Here is a 21,489-nt window from a genome sequence, read left to right as displayed (position 1 = left end):
AGCTGGAAGGGACCTCAGAGGTCACCTAGCCCATACCTCCCCCACCCCCATTTATAGATGAAGAAACTGAGGCCCAGAGAGGTTATGCCACTTGCAAAAGGTCACATTGATAGTGGAAGGCAGAGATGGTACTGAACTTGGGCCCTCTGCACTCATTTCAATCAGAAGCTGGCATAAAAATATTTAGGTAATTATTATAAGTCTGAATTACTCCCCTCTCCCCATCCTCCATAACATTTTTAGTGTTTGGAGAGGTGGTAAGATGAAGAATATTGTATAGTTTCTATTAGGATTGCGTACTGATCCTCATTCTTGCGTTTACTCAATGAGTCACCATCAGCTTCCCTGAAGAACATAAATGGGCCACAGTTACATCAATCTTGTGTTGTTATTTACTAAAGCCAAAATCCTTAATAAGCCAAAATAGCTGATATTTGTGAGGTGGAAGGGACTGTAGCCAAAGGGTCAAATAGTCAAAGCATTGTCATGTTTTAAAACTCAGATGACTCTGGGGTTACCACTTTATTACATTATAAACCACTGGCTCACAGTAATATGTTCACAGCACAATATACATGATCAGTAGAATGGCCTTTCAGTGATAACGCAGAATTTCTGGGAACAATGCATTCTGACTTAATGCCAAAACACAATAGAAACCCAGTTCTAGAAGGTGACCAGCTAGTGTGTGTGAAACAGCTTCGTCCAGCCTCATCGATGTATGGAGTCTTTCCAGGTCCATGACCTGTCATTTCACTGGCATGATGAAATGGGGTTTGCCACAACCAAAACAGCCATCCTTCAGTGGATAATTTGGAGATGAGTCTGTAAAGTTAGGTTAGCCTGCTCCTAGGATGCCAGGCATATAGTCTGCCATGTGGCCTATCTACAAAGTCTTTATAGCTCAGAGATTGTGCTCTGCAGAAAGACATGGGCTTGGATACGCTTCAGTCATCTCCGGCCCAGCATGAGGCACCAGAGGGAAACCTCAGTGATGACAAGTCTTTAGTCTGACAATTCCAGACCTGTGATCTCATTGGTGTGGGTGGAACTTCCAGTGTGGATGTTCTCTCCACCAGCGTAGGGGCAACTCATCTGTGGTCCAGAGTCATAGGATCCTGAGAGGTCAAGTGATGAGTCTAGGGTCTGGTTTGTGTCAGAAGTTCAACTTGAACTCAGGGCTTCTTGACTCCAAAGCTGGCCCTTTATCCCCTATGTCATGGAGCCTAATGTAGATGCAAATACAGATTTATAACTAGCTATAGACGGAAATTCAGATATAGATAGCAGTGATGAAGAGATAATTAGCTTTTACTTCATCTTTAGTTTCCACTAAAGAACTTAAAGTTAACTTTATTTTAATTTAGTTTTAGTTATTTAACTTCTCAACCAAAGCTACCTGTGTTAGTCATGTATTCTGTTTACACAGCAGCCAAAGTGATTTTCTTAAAGCATAGGTCTGACCTTGTCACCCTCTCCCCCAACCCCGACTCAATGTCTGCCTAGTGTCCCCAGGATCTAATTTAACCTAATCTAATATTCAAATGTAATATAATAAAATATAATATTCAAAGCTCTTTCCAATCTGATCCCTTCCTATCTCTCCAGGCTTCTTATACATTTCTGTCTTCTATGCATCAGCAACACGGGAATACTTGCCCTTCCTCAGATACCAGTCTTCAAATTCCTCTCTCCCTACCTCTGCACTGGCTGTTCTCCAAGCCTGCAATACTGCGCCTCCTCACTTCCACCTCTTGGAATCCCTGGCTTCCTTCAGGACTCTGCTTAGGAACCACCTTCAGTAGGAGACCTTTCCTGGTCCCCAAGCCTTCAACTCTTGGGTCATCTTCCATCTACTTTCTGTATATCTTGTATGTACATATATGTACCTAGATGACACATGTACATATACACATATAACACATGTACACCGTGTGTTATATAATATTGGTATACAAACTAATACGTATATGTAATATATTACACACATATAAACATATATGTAAACATACACATATATAAGCATGTGTGTGTTGTGTCCCCCATTAGAATGTAAACTCCTTGAGGTCAGGGACTGGTTTTGCTTGTTCTTTGTATGCCCAAAGCTTAGCACAGTGACTGACAAATGGTAAGTTGTTTAAAAATGTTTGTTGATTGATTTTGCGATGTTTTCACGGACAGCTATATTATCACTTCTCTTAGTTTTTAATGTAAAGATAGACTGTCTGATCAGAGCATGGTGGGTTGGAAAGAGCATTGGATCAAGAAATGAGAGACCTCATTTCTAGCTCCAATCCTGTGACTAACTCAGTATGCAAGATGGGGCAGGTCACATCTCCATGGGATTTAGTTTCCTCATCTATGAAGTGATCAGGTTGGGCTGGGTCTGTGAGCTCTGACGTTCCATCCCTTTTAAACTTCTATCCTAGTAATTTTTTAGCTTTCTATCTTGAAGTTATTTTCTTTTCTTAGTTTTCACTTAAAGTATTGGGTGAAGCTATTTACTATGTCATGAGGACTTATTTCTGATCTTAATGATGACCTTAGCAACATATTTATATCTACTTGTGTTAAGGTAGCACAACCTTTGATTAAAAAAAAAAGATCATAATAAAGGCAAATGGTGAGTACCAGGTATTGAAGAAGCTTGATCGCTAGGGAAAAATAAGAAAGAAAAAACCCTGCAGCATCCTTCTCAATTGGTTTTGCCAATTAGATATAAACCTTGAATTTACCACGATTACTGTTGTTGTTATCATTGCAGAGTCTTTTTTAATTGGGTGAGGATAGATGTCATTTCTCCATAATGGATTTTTTTTTTTTGCCCTGAGAAATAGAAATTGCAGGTTTTCCCTTTGGAATGTTTATCAAAAATATGACAGAAAATAAAACATCAACAATTCTCCTTTACCTCTGCATTAGTGGATTAGAAGTAAAAAAAAAACATAACTCAATAAAAACTTGCTTGAAAGGCTTAAAACCTCATTTCAATCTTTACCAGTTCCTTTAACTTCATAAAACTGGCATTTCAAGTCAAACAGAATTATATTAAGATAGGATTTTGCTCCATGATAATTGAAAGCAAAAATTGCCTTTGAGTTCCAAGAGGGCTCTAAATAAAACTGAAATCTGGGCATGGTTCCTACCTAATATATGTAAATTCTAAATATAGAGTTGATAAAGATGAGAGGGAGGACTGGATCACTCTCAAAGGTGGAAGAGGGGAGAGAAATCCAAAGAAAATTGATGTTTCATTGATTTGAGGGAAGCAGGTAACTACCCTCTTTCTTTTGAAGAAAGGCACAATCAATTCTAGAATTCAGAGCCACTCAGAGTATTTGATGGGGGTGAAGGCAAAATGCATGGCCTAGATCAGATGAAATGTACTTTGCAAACCTAAAATTTAAATAATATTGATAAATAAATAAGTGCATACTAATATGCTTTTTAAAATTTGCATGCTGGTCAGAGAAATCTTCCACATTTCTCTAAACTAAGAACAGTTGATATGAATGAGTATTGATAGAAAATGGGGAAAACCCCTAAATTCTTACAACTAATCAAAAATGTAAGATTTATAATAAGTTTTACAAACTACCATAAGAAAATATTTTCTACAATTCGGAATTATGTAAATAAAGTGGCTAACATGTCTGTACCCTTTGACCCAGAGATCCTACTGTTAGATATTTACCCCAAGGAAGCCATTGATAGAAAGGTTCCATACTTTTTGTGGTGCCAAAGGACTAGGACATAAGTCAATGCCCATTGATTGAGGAGTGGCTGAACAAATCACGGTACAAGACGGTAATGGACTATTGCTGTGCGGTGAGAAATAATGAAAATAATGAAGAGAGAGAAGCAAGATAAGATGAATATGAACTGATACAGAGTGAAGTAAGCAGAAACTCAGCATACACAAGACCAAGAAAACAACATATAGATGGGCTACAACAACATAAATGGAAAACCACACAACAATGGAAAACAAATGTGGCAAAATCATAACGAACAAGCACAGCCCAAAGAAGAGATATGAAAAGACATTTCCCTCCTCTCCTTTGCAGAGTTACTGGAGGGAGGTCAATGGCTGCAGATCATTGCACATAACTTCAGGGCTTTTTCAATGTATTGATCAGATTTGCTGAATTTTGTCTTCTCTTCTTTAAGGGATGGCTCTCTGGGAGGGTGAAGAGGGGAAGAATACAGGGGGAAATGTAGATGATGTAAAAACAAAAGATAACAAAATTTTTAGTTAAAATATATCTTCCAAGAAATAAAACTGATTAATTTGGTTCCTTTCCTCTATTTCCAGAAGCATGTGTGCACGTGTGCATGTATGTGTATGTGTGTGCATACATACTAGATGCTGGATACCATAGTCTGCACACTCATTCTAGAGTTATATAATTGGACTTTTCCTGGAGGACACTGGTAGGCACTTAATGCAGAATTGTTCAGTTGAATTGAACTGAATCATAGCTCAATTCAGGGATTATTTCTGGTGAACAATAGCGCTGTATAAATAATGAAAGACTAAATAGAAGTTTGAGGAGAGCTTCATCTAAGCAAAGCAACTACAGACCCATAGAATTTTAGTAACAGAAGCTTAGGATCATAGAATATTAAGATAGTTGAAGTCGAAGGGACCCAGCAGCAATTCAACAAATGTATTGGAAAGGTAGAAAGAGCGCACTGGGTTTGGAGTTGGAAGATCTGGGTTTGCAGCCTTGACTGATTAATCAAGTATTTGTTAAGGGGAAAGGGAAGGAAAGAAGCATTTATTAAGCACCTACTCTGTGCCAGCTTGGGCGGCTGGGTGGCCCAGTGGATACAGTGCCAGGCCCAGAGTCAAGAAGACTCATCTTCCTGAGTTCAAATCTGACCTCAGACATGTACTAGCCGCATGACCCTGGGCAAGTCGCTTAACTCAGTTTGCCTCAGTTTCCTCATCTGTAAAATGAGCTGGAGAAGCAAATGACCAACCACTCCAGTATCTTTGCTAAGAAAACCCCAAATGGGGTCACAAAGAGTTGGATGTGCCTGGAAATGACTCAACAAGAAAAATGTACCAGGCACCTCGCTTATCACTTTACAACTATTATTTCATTTCATATTAGGAACCTACTAGGTGCCAGGCATTGGGTCTGCCACTCATTACCCTGGACAAGTTTCTCATTCCCCTTGAGCCCTGGATTACCAATCTTTAAAATGAGCTGGTTGGAGTACATGGCACCTCGGGGTGCAAAGACGAAAACAAATGAGTCCCTATTCTTGTGCATTCTGCTGGATCTTTGAGATACCCAGTTGAGCCTCTTTATTTTACAGCCAAAGAAAATGAGGCCTGGAGAGAGGAAATGACAGCAATCTACCACAAGTTAAACACACATGGATCAAACTTTGACGTCCTCTCAGACCAGTGCTCTCTTTGCTTTGCCACATTGTTATCCTCAGGCCATAATCATTATCATTTACAATTTTCATTTATAAAAGGAAACATGTATGATGCTGTCTGTGCTTATAGCGAGGTCAAATAAACATGTTCCGGGGAAAATTTCAAAGAATCTTTGAAGGAAGCTGAAATCAATCTCCAGAGTTGAAAGAGATAAATTGGGCTTAAAACCATCAAGAGTAGAGAAAGGTCACACCAGCTTCCTTTAGAGATGATAATACGTCCCCGGCTCAAAAGAAACCAGGGCTGGCCAAGTAAAAATCAGTCGGTGGGCCAGACTAGTAATGACATCATATTTTCCCTCCTTTCCACTCCCTCTATAATTTGGTTTTGCTGGGAATTTATGCTGAGGGAGAGAACTTTGGGTTTTGTCGCTGTTCAGTTGTTTTCAGTTGTGTCCAACTCTTCACAACCCCATTTGGGGTTTTCTTGTCAAAGATACTGGAATGGTTTATCATTTCCTTCTCCAGCTCATTTTACAGATGAGGAAACTGAGGGTGAAGTGACTCGTCCAGCGTCACACAGCTAGTAAGTGTCTGAGGCTGGATTTTAACTCACGTATTCTTGAGTCCAGGCCTCGAGTGCCTGTAACTTGAGTGATTCTGGTCAGATTCCATCATTTCAGACACTAGAGGATGGGCCACATTTATTTGTTGAAATGTAATTGAACATTATAGGCTATCTTTCAACAGAAATTTCATTGCACTGGCATTTGTTATGACCAGATATGCCCTTTTTGGAAAGTAAGAGAATCCTCAGATTCCTCATCTGTAAGATGAGGGGGTTCCTATCGATCCACTGAGTCATGGAACCAGAGAATCTCAGGCATTGGAAGGGACCTCAAGGATCTCAGAGAACTTCATCCATCTTACTTGAGGCAACTAAGTGACATGGGATGGATGCTGGACTTGGAATTAGGAAGACCTGAGCTTGAATCTTGCCTCAGATATTTAGTAGTTGTGTGACCTCAGGCAAGCCATTCAACTTGTATGTGCCTCAGTTTCCTCATTTGTAAAATGAGGGAGTTTAGCCTGATGACCTCTCAGCTCTAAATCCATGCTCATACCTAAATGAGGATTCCCTGTACACCTCCTCCCCCAATAAATCAACATCTCACCTTGGATCAAAACCCAGCTCTTAATAGCTAATGAGAGCCAATCATTCAATTTTCCACGTCAAGGCTTACACCTCACTAATGGCCACTAACCAGAGCTCGATTGATTATAGTGTTGCTTGTCTAGAATTAAGAAAGTGGTGGAGAAAATGTCAATGGTGCAGATTAGACAGAAAAGTTGGTCATGCCTGGAAGGGTTTGCTAAAAGAAGTAAATAAATAACCATCTGTGTCTCCACACTTTCTCCCCACTGTGTCTGGCTCTGCTCTCTGCGTCCAGGCAGAACCAAGTCCAATCCCTTAGCTACCCGGCATCACTTCAGACTCAAGTTGCTCTTCACCTCTGAGTTTTCTCTGCTCTGGTCTAAGCAGCCTCAGCTCCTTCTGCTGATTCCTCTCAGGGCATGACGTAAAGGTGTGTCAGCTGCTCAGACACCCACCTCTGGACCCAATTTATCACCCAACTTATCCCTCAGGACCTGAATGAAAAACATCTCCTCCTCCACGTTATCCCTTATCTGCCAATTCAGCAAATTGTCTTCCTTCTTTGTGACTCCTATAGCACTTTAATGTCTCCCACTCTTATCTGCTGAGACCCAGCATGCCATAGAGGGTAGCTAGTTGACCGTGAAGCCAGGAAGACCTGGATTCAAATCCTCCCTATGATATCCACTGGCTTTGTGATTCCAGGCAAGTCAGTGTTCTAGGTGCTGTTTAAGACTAAAGGCACTAGCCTCAGAGTTCACTAAAATAGTGAAATCACGGACCTGACTCTATCCTTATTCACGCATCTTCTTCTGCTTTGTATTGTCTCAGGTCGTGCATATGTCTTTACTTTCCCAGTAGAATGGATTTGTTTTTGTCTGAGCTTCTGTCTAATTAGTGGTCTTCAACTTGTAGAGGGAGGGACTGTGCAAAAAGTGAGAACCTTCAGATGAGGGTACAGGCAGTGTTGTAGGTCAGGCGAGTGAGGAAGGAGCTGGGGAGGAAAAGAGAGCATCCAGTCCAAAGCATTAGGCACAGTTGTCCAACGAGCACTGAGTCAGGTGCAGTAGGTTCCTGAGAGGATGCTGAGCACAAAACAAGGACAGAGTGATAGGCAAAGGACCAAAGCAGGCAGGGGCCAAACCATGGAAACAGTGCATGAAGGAAGTGTGATACAGTCAGGTAGGGGATACAGGGCAAAGCATGCTGGGTGTGGAATGAGAGACCCTGGGTGGGAATTAGGGCTCTGCTGTTGTGTGAATTATGTGTGCTTGTTGTCCCTGTAGATCACGTGTATCTACACGGGTCTGTCTAAATGGGGCTCTCAGGGAGGGATTTATAGATATTTCTATAGTCTCCTCCGTCCATCTTTCTCCAAAAGAGACTTTGATTCCTGCAGGAGATTGGGGTCATCAGCTGGCCATTCTGCTCTCCTCAGAGGAGGGGTATGAGGCAAGAATGCTATCCTAAGTCTTGCTAATGTCGGGGAAATCATGTTCAGTTTCACCATCCCTTTGACAGGGGAAGCGTGCTTATACCCACATGCCAGCCGCACAAACATCATCACACAGAGTGAAAAGTCAATCTCTTCATCCAAACTGATATCAGCTATGTCATACAGATTAGAATATCACAGAAAGAGCTCTCACACTGGGAGGGGAGATACCTCAGCTCAACCATAAGTAAGGACCTAATCTCAGCCAAGAGGAAAGTTCACACAATCTGAACTGGCAACTGGGATATGATCAAAGAACTGGATCCTCTACCTGTCAGCTGGAGTCTTTTCTTTCCTTCCAGGGTCCTCTCCCTAAGGAGAGCCTGCAACCATGCATGCCCTTTCTCAAAGCTGGATTCTATTAGGTTTATTGGGCTTCTCTCCCAAGCCCTGCATGGAGTAATCATTTTCCATGAGTGAGAACAGTCTAATGCAAATAGATGTGAGCCCTGGGTTTGCGTGTGTTTCTTGAGAAGCATAGCTTCTCTGAACTTTGGCTTCCTCCTTTGTAAAATGAAGTGCATTTTCACGGGCTGTCCCCCATGCCTGGAATGGCATATTTTCCCTCTGAGTCTCTGCCTGCTGGCCTCCTTCAGCTCCTGGTTTCTGCACAGAGCCTTTTCCAGTTCCCTTCAATTCTAGTTCCTTACTTCCGAGATTATTTCTAAGTTATCCTGCTTATGCTTTGTTTGTACATTGTTTTTTTGCGTGTCGTATCCCCCATTAGACTCTGAGCTTCATGAGAGCAAGGACTCTTTCTATACCTGGTGTATAACATAGCACTTGGTACATAGCAGGCACTTAATAAATGTTTATTGACTGACGAACTGAAGGGGATGAATTTGTTCATAGCTTCAAGAGCAAGAAGGGACTTTAGAAAATTAAAAAAAAAGAATGCACACCTTCTTGGGGCGGGAGGAGGGACGAGATAGGGAGAAACTTTGGAACTCGAAATCTTATGGAAGTGAATGTTAAAAACTAAAAATTAATTAATTAATTAATTAATTAATTGGGGGAAAAAAAAAAGAAGGGACTTTAGAAGGAATCTTGTCCAGGCTCAAGTGATGTGTCCAAGGTCACAAAGGTAGTAAGTGACAGATTTAGACTCCAAATTCAGTGCTCATTGCACCTGGTTGTATCATACCACAATGATCCCCAAAGTCATTTTCAGCTCTGAATCCTGCGATTCTGCATGAAACCAGGTACTGTAGATACAAGATAACCAAGCAAGAGGAGTGGTACTTTCTGGCCTCTTTTTGTCAGGATTCCCTACAGTCCTGAACAGATCCTTCCATGTAATAACAATTAACAAACATTAATTGAGTTACTGAATGATCTTGAATGCCATGTGCAGCTCTGAAATGATTCCATGATGCTGTGGAATGTAAATAGACAGTGGGAGTAGTCAGTGCCAAAGTCATGGGTCAGATAAGCTTTCTGATGGCCTAATGATTGCTGGAAGGCTCTTAAAAGCTTGAAGAGCTACATTATTAATAATTAGCATCACTAGTGCACTTTCATTCATGAAATTTTTATGTAATAGTTTGCCCTACAATATCTGTAGGAGATTGGTCACCATTTGTATCCCCGTGGTAACAATGAGGAATCTGAAGCCCCCAAGTTGTTGAAGGACTTGCTCTGGATAAAGTAGTAACATATCAGAGCTGGAATTCATGCTCACGGCTAATACATTCCTAGTCTGGTACTTAGCTTACTAGAAGCAGTGAGCCTCCCAACATACAAGACACGGAATAGGATTTTTCTTACACATACACCCACAGATTGGCAGTGGTAGGTGACTCAGTAGATAGAAGACTAATTCTGGAGTCATGAGGACCTGAGTTAAAAAGCAGCCTCAGAAATTTACTTGCTGTGTGCAACTCACTTCACCTTGTTTGCCTCAGTTTCCTCATCTGTAAAATAGGCTGGAGAAGGAAATGGTAAACCACTCCAGTCTCTTTGCCAAGAAAACCCCAAATGGGGTCATGAAGTGTTAGACATGACTGAATAACAACAACGACAACACAGAAGAAAGCTGAAAAAGGGTGGGGGTGGTACCCCACCTCCTTCTGCAGGAAAGGGCAAGGTGGAGTAGTGCAGCCAGGTAAGAAATGAGATGTCTCAGCTTAGCTCCCGCCTTCAATGGAGCACACTGCCACAGGCAGGCATTGGGTAAATGCTTGCCGATCGATTGATTTACACACAGTGTACATTATTAAGAATTAAATAAGTGTGAAGATTCTAATCAGAAGAAAAAGGGATTATGAAAACCTAGGTTTATAGTAGTAAATTAGTAGTAAAATTAAACTGACTATTTAAAAGGAAAAATAAAACCTCTGGGATCATTTTTAATAGCTAGTGTGAATAAAGACTAGATCATAGATTTAGAATAAGGATTTTTAACGTAGGGTCTGGGAATTTGTTTTTAAAAATAGTTTGGTAGCTATATTCATTATTATTGATCTCTTTTGTAATTCAATGTGTTTAGTGACATTCTGAGAAGGTGCATCCATAGCCTTCACCAAATTACCCAAGGGGTCTATGACCCTTAAATCAGGGTTTAGAGTTTGGGTGGCCCTCAGAGGTACTCTCATGGCCTCCTTTTGCACATAAAGAAACAGAAGTGGGGGTGGGGCAAGAGATAGGGGGTGGAGATCAAGTGATTTGCCTGCTGGTCACAGGGTCCATTAAATATTAGAGGAGAGATTTGAACTCCAGTCTTCTATATTGCCTTTTAGACAGTTGTTTTTTATTTAAGGAAATAAGAAGAGGAGTCCTTGGAGCGAATCTCTTGGAAAGCATTCACATAGGCTATAAGGATCAATTACAGAAGGTTGATGGTGAAACTCTCTAGTTAAGAAGGAAATAACAAAGTGTTTAAAAGCAATGCACCCATCCCAAGAACTGGAAGTGAAGAAAGGTGATTAGCAAAATACTTTAAATACACTAATTGTAAAATATTCTTCTGTTCCCTTGGAGGCTTTAATTGCCCCTTCTGGGGCTTAATAAGTGTTTTTTGACAGACTGACAAATTGAGCCAAATTAGCATTATCACAGAAGTGATTACGTTCTAGGTAAAGGGCAACTTTAAGATTTTTGAAATAGAGAGCCTCCCCAGAGGGGGGAAAAGATCCTGGCATCTTTGACTCACTGGGAAAAAGAAGCTAATTTAGAATGTAAGTAGAATGGGCCAATTTTCTGGAGCTGCTGGAATTCAGAAGACTTGGAGTACACGTCAATAAAGGAATTCAATGTCAAGACAGGAAATGTTAAGGAATTGAGAACGCCAGTGAGAAATTCATGCATATGGCAGAAAGCTTGGGAATCCCAAAACATGCAGTAGCAAACAATAATTCCTCTCAAATCAAAAGTCCTCTTTACTGTCTAATGGGTCTTCTCAAAGAATTAAAAAAAAAAATCTGTAATTGATTATACTCCTAGAAGCAGGCAGCCTGAATGGTCATTCATTCTAACCTTTTGCCTTTAGGCAAGAACTGTCCATGGCTTCTTCTTAGGTAATTATCTATTCTATTCCTCTGGATTTCTAGGAAAGGAAATTCCACAGTCTCCCTTGATAATACAGACAACCCAGTATCTCTTTACTACTATAGTCTAGGTGCTTTTCCTCCTTCATAGCTAAATTATAGTGAGTTTTCTCATTCTTTCTTTAGTGGAATTAGAGATGAGATGGGCACCTTCCTGCAGCTATGTCTTCATACCATCAAGGACTCTGATCTTCTCTTCTTTTGGATTAATAGTATAAGCAACCATTTGCTCTGAAGAGGGGTTTCTGCTTCTCCCTAGTGTCCTTTCGCCACTTCTTCAGCCATCCAAATTCATTACTTCTTTATTTTTAATTAAATTTTATTTTTTAAATAAATAAATATTTATTTTTAATTAAGTTTATTTTTTCAAGTGGATATCTGCCTATTATCCATTCCCTTTTCATCACTCATGAGAGTAAGAACCTGTTACATGCATGTAGAGTCATGTAAAACAAATTCCCACAGTGCCCTTGTTCCTCAGTTTGCATTGAGGCCATTACCTCTCTATCTGCCTGTTTCATAATGAGTCCTCTGGAATCATGGGTTGTCGTTTGAATAGCAGAATTCCTAAGCCTTTCAAAGTTGTTTGCCTTTACAATGTTGTTATTATTATATAAATTGTTCCTCTGGTTCTCCTTACATCATTTTGCATCAGTTCATACAAGTCTTCCCAGGTTTCTCTGAAATCATCTCTTCCATCATTTCTTACAGCACAGTAATATTCCATCACATTCATATAGGATAACTTGTTCAGCCATTCCCTAATTAATGGGCACCCTCTTCAGTTTCCAAGTCTTTGCCCCACAAGCAGAGGTGCTACAAATATTTTTGTACGTAGATGCAAAGTCATAGATGCAAAGAATGACTCAATGTTCTAAACTTTATTTAAAACTTTAGGTATGTGCACAGCTAGTCTACAAGAGATGGTAGCCAGAAATACCATTGGGCATGTGTACTTAGATGTAAGGGAAAAGGTTGAAGTAGCAAAAAACCCATCTCCCTCCCTATGTGTCAATCAGCATACTTTTGCCCTTATGTGGAAGTTGTTAATTCCTGTCTACAAAAGCAACAGTTAAGGCAAGCTGCATCCAGCTGCTTACTGTCTTGGTGTGCTAACAAAATACTTTTATCTTTCTTTTCTTCAGTTTACCTCATTGATCAGAGCAAGGCCCAAACCAAGGTTGGTTTTTTTTTTTTTAACACATATGGGTCCTTTTCCTCTTTTCTTAACCTCTTTGGAGTATAGACCTAGTAGTGGTATTGCCATCAAAGGGCATGCACAGTTTAACTGCTTTGGGGGATGGTTTCAAATTGTTTTCCAGAATGGCTAGACTAGTTCACAGCTCTTCCAAAAAACTCATTACGTTTTTTAGGACCCAACTCAAGATTTACCTTGTTCCAGGAACTTACCTCATGCTGAATACTCTCTTCTAGGGTTGGTCCCGAGTCGATCTGGGAAATGGGCAGAATTTGTTTTCAGTGTTCCCCTCTCTCACTTGCATGCCAGAGTCATATTCCTAACTAAATTATAAGACAGTATTTAGCATCTCATTTTTTCTTGCATGCCCCATGGGAATAAAATATAGTACTATACATAGAGTATGAACTCAAGAAACACTAGTTAAGTAAATTAAATTCATCAATTAATGTCTGAAAGAAGAAAAGAGAATTGTACCTTAGATTTGCCCAGTGACTTAATGTTGACAAGTGCTTTCATTTACATTATTATCTTATTAGATCCATGCCACAGAATAAACAGAATGAGGAAATCAGAGCAAAGAGGATTTTTCACTGTGTAGACTTTAGAACTCTATATAAATGTCACATTATTGTTATTATTTAAAATTCATTGGAGAAAGGGGTAGAGAAGAAACTTTTGAGAAAACACTAATAATTCAATAGATACATAAGAAGATACTAATCACAAAATGGCAGACACCCTGAACTCATTAGAAAAATCTGTTCTTGGCGAGCAGATGGAAGATAAGAGACCTGCAGAAATAGGAAATTCTGAAGACACTGGCTTTTGACAAAAGTTACTTTGGAAACTGACAGAAAATGGAGTGGTTGCACATGAGGACCCTGAGAGGAGGACAACAGTCCCCCGCTCTTTCTCTTATAGAGGGTGATAGATGGAGATCTTCGTTTGTGATTGCCCCATGTTAAGGGAATGAATTAATGCAGAGGTAATGCTACATACACATTCGTCTTTACAAAGCACAAGAAGCCAGTGTTTTGTTGGTTTTGTTTTGGTGAAAGGCAAATGGAACCTTGATGTCAGAGAACACAAACATAAGGCTAGTTTGTATTATGATGAAATAGTGGGACAGACATGGCAAAGAAGAAGAAGGAATCTACAAGTAACCAACAACCACAGCAAACATCTGTGGTAGCATACTGATATGATTAGCAGCTAGGTGGCGCCATAGGGCACAGAGCCCCAGGCCTGGAGTCAGGAAGACTCATCTTCCTGAGTTCAAATCCAGCCTCAGACCTTTACTAACTGTGTGACCCTGGGCAAGTCACTTCACCCTATTTGCCTCAGTTTCTTCATCTGCAAAATGATCTGGAGAAGGAAATGGCAAACCACTGCAGTATCTTTGCCAAAAAAACTCCAAATGTGGTCACGAAGAGGCAGGTTCGACTGAAAAACAATACTAGTTTATAAAGAGGAAATCATATAACATTAGTATAATATCCTCTCCATCTGCTTTATCCCTCCCTTGAGTTACTTTATACCAATTTGTTTACTCATTCTTTAAAATCAAGCTCAAATGTCCCCCGATCTTCCAGGAAGTTTTTTTAAAAAAATTTTTTTTTTGTCCCCTTAAGTAATAAATGACCTTTCTCCTCTCTGCCTCTCCCTCAAGCCCTGCCCAGGATCTCACACAGCTTTTTGTTTCCACGTATCTTATGTATGTATTTTATGCAGCAAAGAGTTTGGTGGTGACTTTGGAGAGATCAGCGATTATAAGACAGAGAGGCAGCTAATATAGAGCAGTGGCTACAATGCCAGGCCTTGAGTTGGGAAGACCTGAGTTCCAATCCAGCTTCAGGAACTTACTAGCTCTGTGACCCTAGACAAGTTACTTAACCTCTCTGCCTCAGTTTCCTACCTCCCAGGGTTGTTGTGAAGATTAAATGAGATAATGCTTAGGTCAGTGCCTGGCACACAACTGTTGTTCATTTTCAGTCATGCCTCATTCACTCTTCATGACTCCATGTGGGATTTTCTTGGCAAAGATACTGGAGTGGTTTGCCATTTCCTTCTCCAGCTCATTTTACAAATAAGTAAACTGAGGCAAACAGGAGGAAGTGACTTGCCCCAGGGTCACATAGCTAGTTAGTATCTGAGACCAGATTTGAATTCAGGATGAGGAGCCTTCCCGATTCTAAGCTCAGTGCTCTATCCACTATGCCACCTAGCTGCCCCCTGGCACATAGTAAGTGCTCTAGAAATACTAGTGTTATTATTGTTATCATCATCATCATCATCATCATATCGGTTTCAGTAGAATAGTGAGAATTGCAAAGAAAGTTTAAGGGACCAGAGTATCATAGATGTAGAGCTGAAAGGGATCCCTGGGTGGAAGAGTGAATTGGGGGGTGGGAGGGTGGGGATGGAGTAAGTGGAACTTTCTAGAACTTTAGCCACCAAGGGAAGAAGAGAGAGAAAATGGTTGACAGTGCCACCTAACTCAACATGGTGGCCCAGAAGCTGAAAAGGGGAAGTCGATGCACTTCCCAAAGGACCTCATCGACTCATCTGTAGTATATGGGTAAATATTAAGAGGTAAATAGAAGAGGCGGCATGATGCAGTAGATAGATTCCTGGATCTAGATTCAGAAAGAACTGGGTTCAAATCCCATTGTTTAGTAGCTGTGTGATGCTAGGCAAGTCACATATGTCTCTGGTCCTTTTTCTTATCTATAATGAGGAAGGGGTTGGATTGTATCTGAGGACTACTCCAGCTCTAAATCTATGATTCAGTCAGGTAGCATGGAGGATCCATGATGCACACTGCTGCCAAACTGATTTTCCCCAAGTACACGGATCTGATCACCTGACTCTCTTACCTAGCCTACTCTGGTGGTTCCCTACTGCCTCTAGCACCATTTGTTTAGCCTTTAAAGCCCTATCCAACCTGCCCCCTACCTATCTTTCCAGACTCCCTGGACATTACTCCCCTTCCTTCCCTCCACGATTCAGTCAAACTGGTCTTCTCTCTGTTCCTCCCATAGGACTCTCCACGTCTTTACATTGGCCATTCACCATGCTTGGAATGCACTCCCTCCTGACTACTTCCAGCAGCCTTGTCTTCCTTTAAGAAGCAGCTGGGGTACCATCTTCTTCAGGAAACCTTTCCTGATCTCCCCAACTGCTAGTGCCCTCCTTCTCAACCCACCTGGTACTCAATTATTTGGTCCATGTTTTTATTTATTATTTATTTATTTACTTTAGTAAATAAATTAGTAAATAAATTTTACTTATTTACTTTTATTGTCTCTCTCTCCATTTATATATGTCTTACTTCTTGTCTCCTCCAACAGAATGTGAGCTCCCTGCACGCAGGGATTGTTTCATTCTCTGCGCTTGAATCCACAAGGCCTAGCACAGCATCTGACACGTAGTAAGTACTTAATAAATACTGTTGGTCGATTGATTGGTGGCTTTGTCATACCAGGAGAGGGAATTAAAAATTTTTTAAAAGGCCCTCACCTAAAAATGCTCTTTCACCTGACCTTCTATAATGCTTAAATCAATCTTGACCTTCCATGATACTCAAATTGATCTATAATCTTGTTAATTCGAATGTTTCCTATTTAGTCATTCTTGGTCATATCCTCCCGTGAGTTCACCACAGGGCAACCCCCCAGTGTTCTGGGAACCTTCCTCAATTTACCTTGACGTTTTGCGGAGCGCACAGATCGTCCTTAACTCTTGCCCCATAATCAAGCCATCTTCTTTTCTGATCATCCATTTCTCCAGTAATATCCTTCTCTCCAGTTCTTCTCTGTAGTTCTTTCTGTGCTACGTATTACAGCCTGCTCACACCCACTATCGCCTCTCCTTTGCCCTCATTTTTAATTCTTCACCTACTGTAGAGTTCTATGACTTGCCGCCAGATAGGCAGGATTGGTTTTGGGAAATTACAAGGCTCCTTTAATGACTCCAAACTTCTCCCTGAAACAAAGACCCATCTTTCTAATGCCAGTATTCTACTTTGATACAATACGAAACTGAAAACCACTGGCATATCTCCTGCTGCCTAGGAAGGAAGCCAATGTCTAAATATTTTCCCAGCTGCTGGTGTCATTCTCTCTGAGATTACCTCCCACGACCTCAGTATGTACCTTATATGTATCTTCTTATTTACATATTGTCTCCTGCTCTGGGTCCTTTGTCTGTATCTTGTCTGCACATAGCTATTTGCATGCCATCTCCCCGTTAGACTCTGAACTCCTTGAGGCCAGGAACTGTTTTTGCCTTTCTTTGTATCCCTAGAGTTTAGCACAGTGCCTGGCATGGAGCAAGTGCTTCCTAAATGCTTGCTGACTGACTGCTGAGGATGATAGAATAATCAGAATGCAAACCATAGGAACCTCAAAGATGAAAAATCAACCCTAGATTCAATGTGTAGCCAGGGAAGATAGTGAGTTGATATAACTGGTCCCTACTCTGAAACCATCTGATTGTCTGCTTTTTTGCTCTAGCTAATCTTCCAGAAATGAAGAATAAAGCCCATTACAGCAATCCAACTCGAAGGCTTAAAGATAGAAATATGCCTTGAAGACATATGAGAAATACACAAAATACAACTATAGTTGGAAAAATGGATATTATTATAATACACCAGAGGGGGGAAAAAATCCAAATGCTCAGTGAGTCAGAAGGACTCGGAAAGCCATAATGTTGGAACAGGCAGATACAGCACTGGCAATGAATATGCAGAGTTGCAAGTGTCAGTAAACAGAGAACATGTTATTTTAGGGAGACTTGGAGACATCTGATTAAGGATCAGGGAGTGGAGATTATCTCTTTACCCAACATTGAAGATACTGTGCTTAGGGTGTAGCATCTCATTAAATCCCCACCAAGAGAGACGGTTTGGAGAATGATGTTAGAAATGATGGAGGACTTCAATTATGAGGAAAGGATAATTGGTCAGTCCATAACCATTTATTAAGCACCTATCATGTGCCAGGCATTGTCCTGAGCACTGGGGATTCAAAGAGAGGAAAAAGACAGTCTAATGGGGGAGACAACACGCAGATAACTACGTACAAGCAGACTATATACAGCATAAATCAGAAATAAGGAAAGGAAACCATAGATTGTGTAGACAAACAGGACTGAGACTCTACCAACATTTTAGAGATATTGTCCAAGAAATAAGAGAAAGGAATTATTCATTCGAATGTAACCAATAGATATATGGGTGAAATAAATAAACTGCAGCAGGTGCCAGGAATGTAGGGGATAAAATGATAGGACTGGAGACAGAAAGTTTGAGATTCATTGAGTGACTATGGGTAAGTAATTTAACTGAACCTCAGTTTCTTCCTCTGTAAAATGGGTATAGTAATGCTTGGGGAACCTGCCTCGAAGAATTGCTGTGAGGCTGACAACTAGATCATGGGATTATAAGATCATAGAGTTATCATAGGAAGGGACCTTGGAGATCATCTAATTCAGCCCCATTTTACAGATGTGAAAACTGAGGTCCACAGGTACTAAGTAGCTGAATGTCAAGTTAAGTGGCAGAGCCAGCATTTGAAGCCATATCCTCTAATTCCAAATCCAGTGTCCATGCCATTGCACTATGCTGTATGGAAAATACATTGCAAGATTTTCTGCACAAATGTCACTGAACATTTTTTTATTATTGTTGTGAATAATAATATCGTATCTCACTTCTTTTGCTGCCCTGAAAATTTCTCTGAACATTATTTTTAGACATTCAGTTACAAGAAAATCCTAGGCTTGGCAGAATAATGACTAGTATTTTGTGAATTTCTCCTCAGATTTAACTTCTACACAATTTTAAATGCCAAGAAAACACATTTTTAGTAAGATAGTTCTATAGTCAGTTATGTTAAAACTTATTCAATAAAAGCATTTAATGAAGCAGTATAGGAAAGATTCACAGAGGAATTTGGGAGAAAAAAAGTGCAGTAAAGAGAAAGAAATGATTACATATGTTGTCCTTCCTGATTGAGGTTCTGAACTTAGACATTGAGACATCTATTGGGGGTGGTTCCCAAGACAAGAGTCTAGCTTTAGACATGGAGGAATGAACATGCAGCTTCCTGGCCCCTCATTTAGGGAAAAAGTGCCTACAGTCTTCACTGTTCATTTGATGAAAAAACACACTTAAAACATCAGCAGGATTCTGACCAGGGAGATGTAGAAGACAAGTACTTATGGGGAATAATCAAAGGGATCTGGCACAGCCCTCTGGCTTCTGGCATCATCAGTTACAGGTCTGCCAAGATGCTTGGGGAAACATTTTAATTTAAATGCCAACTTTATTTCAACGAAGTCTCCCTTGATCTGTTCAGGGTAGATAGTAAGATAAATATTCACTTTGGTGGAAAAATAGATGAATGGAGTGTTGATCTTATGAAAAAAAAACCTGAAGGGTTAAAATCTGTTCCTTTTTTTTTTTACATTAGGAAACTTGTGGCAATAAAACAAAGCAGAATATGATTTGACAAATGACACTGCTAACATGTGCCATTAGTTCTTTTGCTAATGTGAGAGACTGAGTTCATTCTGAAAGAGAGGCACACCTACACATGACTGGAAGACAAAGTCCACTTGGAAAGTTTATGACTGGCTTTTTATGTAGTTGGCCCAGAAATAGCAAAGGACAACTCAAAGGACCCTATCTTCCTGCCCCCTTTCTACCACCTTGGCATCATCTGACTACATATGAATGAAGGAAGTATAGAAGAGAAGGGAGTAAGAATCATGAATCTGAGCAATGGGAGAGACCTCAGTAGCTATATAGTCCAACTTATACACCACATACTCAAAAAGGGTCCATTTAGCCTCTGCTTGAAGTCCTCCAAGTAGAAGGAAGCATTTCCTTTCCAAGGACCACTTCACTTTTGGATAGATTTATTTGTTGGGAAGCTTTTCCTGACATCTAACCAAAATGTTCCTCTTTGTGACTTCTGCCCATTCAATTGCTCCTGATTCTGCCTTATGGGGTCAAACAGAATGAATCTAATATCTCTTCCACCAGGTAGCCTTTCAAATACTTGAAAATGGTCATTGTGTTCTTCATCACATCCACCATCACCTCTCCAGTCCTCTTTTCATGTTCAGTTTCTCCAATTTATCTCATAGGATACGGACTCAAGACCCTCCGCCATCTTGGTTTCCCTCCTCTGAATGCTCTCCAGTCCTTCTGGTGCCCAGACTTGAACTTAGCACTCCAGGAGAGATCTGAGAAGGGCAGAGTATGGTGAGGCAGTCCTTTAGACTATGAGTTCCTTGAGCGCCCAGACTTTTTTTTTTTAACCTTTGTTTGTATTTCTGGCAATTAGTACCATAAACGCTCATTGCCTTGACTTGACTCACGTACTTCTCTGTTCCTAGAAGCTGTGCTTCTGTCAATACAGTCTGAGATAAAGTGAGCTTTCCTGGTTGATGACTCACACTAAATGACTCCCATTGAGCCTGCAGCCCACTAAAACCAGCAGATTTTTTTTAGGGCAGGTACTGTCTAATATGCCTCTTCTATCTTATACTTGTGAATTTGTCCCCACTGAAACTATAGATTGTGTGAATAAACAGGAGTGAGTGAATAAAGATGACTCAATGTCATCTTTATGTGATTTGGCCCAATACTCTGAACTGTCAAGATTTTTTTTTCTTCTCGACTGTCTTCCAGTACATTGGCTATCCTTCCTAGCTTTGTGCCACCTATAAATTTGGTGACGATACTATCTATATCTTTACCCAAGTCATTAATAAAAATATCAGACCTCTCAAAGCACAGATCCCTGGAGTACTCTGCTGAAGACTTCCTGCCACGTTGGCTTTAAACCATGAAAAACTACTCTCAATCTGAACATCCAACCAGTTCTGAATCCTTTGCATTATATTATCTATCATCTAACCCATTTTTCTCCATCTTCTCTACAAGAATAAAATGAGAAAAAATGGAAAAAAAAACCTTTGCAGAAAAAAACCCAGAATCAAGATAAGAATTGAGTAGCTCTTTCTTCTTTTTGTTATCAGGTATCATTTTCCCCAACCCCCCCCCCAAGAAAGGTCCTATCTCTTCTTTAATCCTCCTCTTTCTCTAAGTACAGCTTTTAAAAAAACCTTTCTTTTGTTGTCCTTAGTTTCCCTCACTAAGTCATCCTGAGCTTTAGAGTTCCTGACAGTATTCTTATAGGACTGTACCTTTCCCTCATATTCATTCTCTGTTACCTGACTTGCTTCTGCACATATCTTTTGAAAATCTGTAGTGGTGATGAGTTTAGACAAATCCCATCTATAGGCATTGTTTCCCTTTATTTCTTCTGGATTTCACTCTCCCATCCCTCCTGGGCTGACTTTCCCTGTGGCACTTTGCTCCATGGGCTCTTTCCTATCTTTCTCCCAAACCTTTCAAAATTTGCCTTACTGAAATCTAGGACGCTTGTCAGACTATGCCTAGATTACCTCTCTTTCACAAATATTAGCATGCAGTCAATATCACTGCCTTCCCAGGATTCCCATCATTTCCACCCCAGCAGCCAGTTCCTTCCTGTGGGTGAGGATCAGTTCCAGAAAAACAAACAAACAAACAAACAAACAAACAAATGTTTCCCTCATTGGTTTCTCTCTCTACCTCTGAAGGATGAAATGATCACTCAGGCAAGTCAAGAAGTTATTAGCT

At 40.4% G+C, this 21,489-nt stretch overlaps 1 long non-coding RNA gene across 1 annotated transcript in view; it reads left to right on the top strand.

The window, feature by feature from the left end:
* LOC144456344 (uncharacterized) overlaps window positions 1-16,221 on the top strand; it is an 81,963-nt gene extending 65,742 nt beyond the window's left edge. Inside the window, exons 2-3 of the long non-coding RNA XR_013485427.1 lie at window positions 15,833-15,999; window positions 16,142-16,221. This is a non-coding gene — a long non-coding RNA (uncharacterized LOC144456344). The remainder of the gene's footprint in view (window positions 1-15,832; window positions 16,000-16,141) is intronic.
* The last annotated feature ends 5,268 nt before the right edge of the window (window positions 16,222-21,489 follow it).

The sequence above is a fragment of the Phascolarctos cinereus genome, unplaced genomic scaffold (assembly GCF_003287225.1).
Source record: "Phascolarctos cinereus isolate Bilbo 61053 unplaced genomic scaffold, phaCin_HiC Scaffold_1;HRSCAF=81, whole genome shotgun sequence".
Classification (NCBI taxonomy): domain Eukaryota; kingdom Metazoa; phylum Chordata; class Mammalia; order Diprotodontia; family Phascolarctidae; genus Phascolarctos; species Phascolarctos cinereus.
The sequence above is the reverse complement of the archived record's forward strand: the minus strand, read 5'-3'. Positions and strand labels throughout refer to the sequence as shown.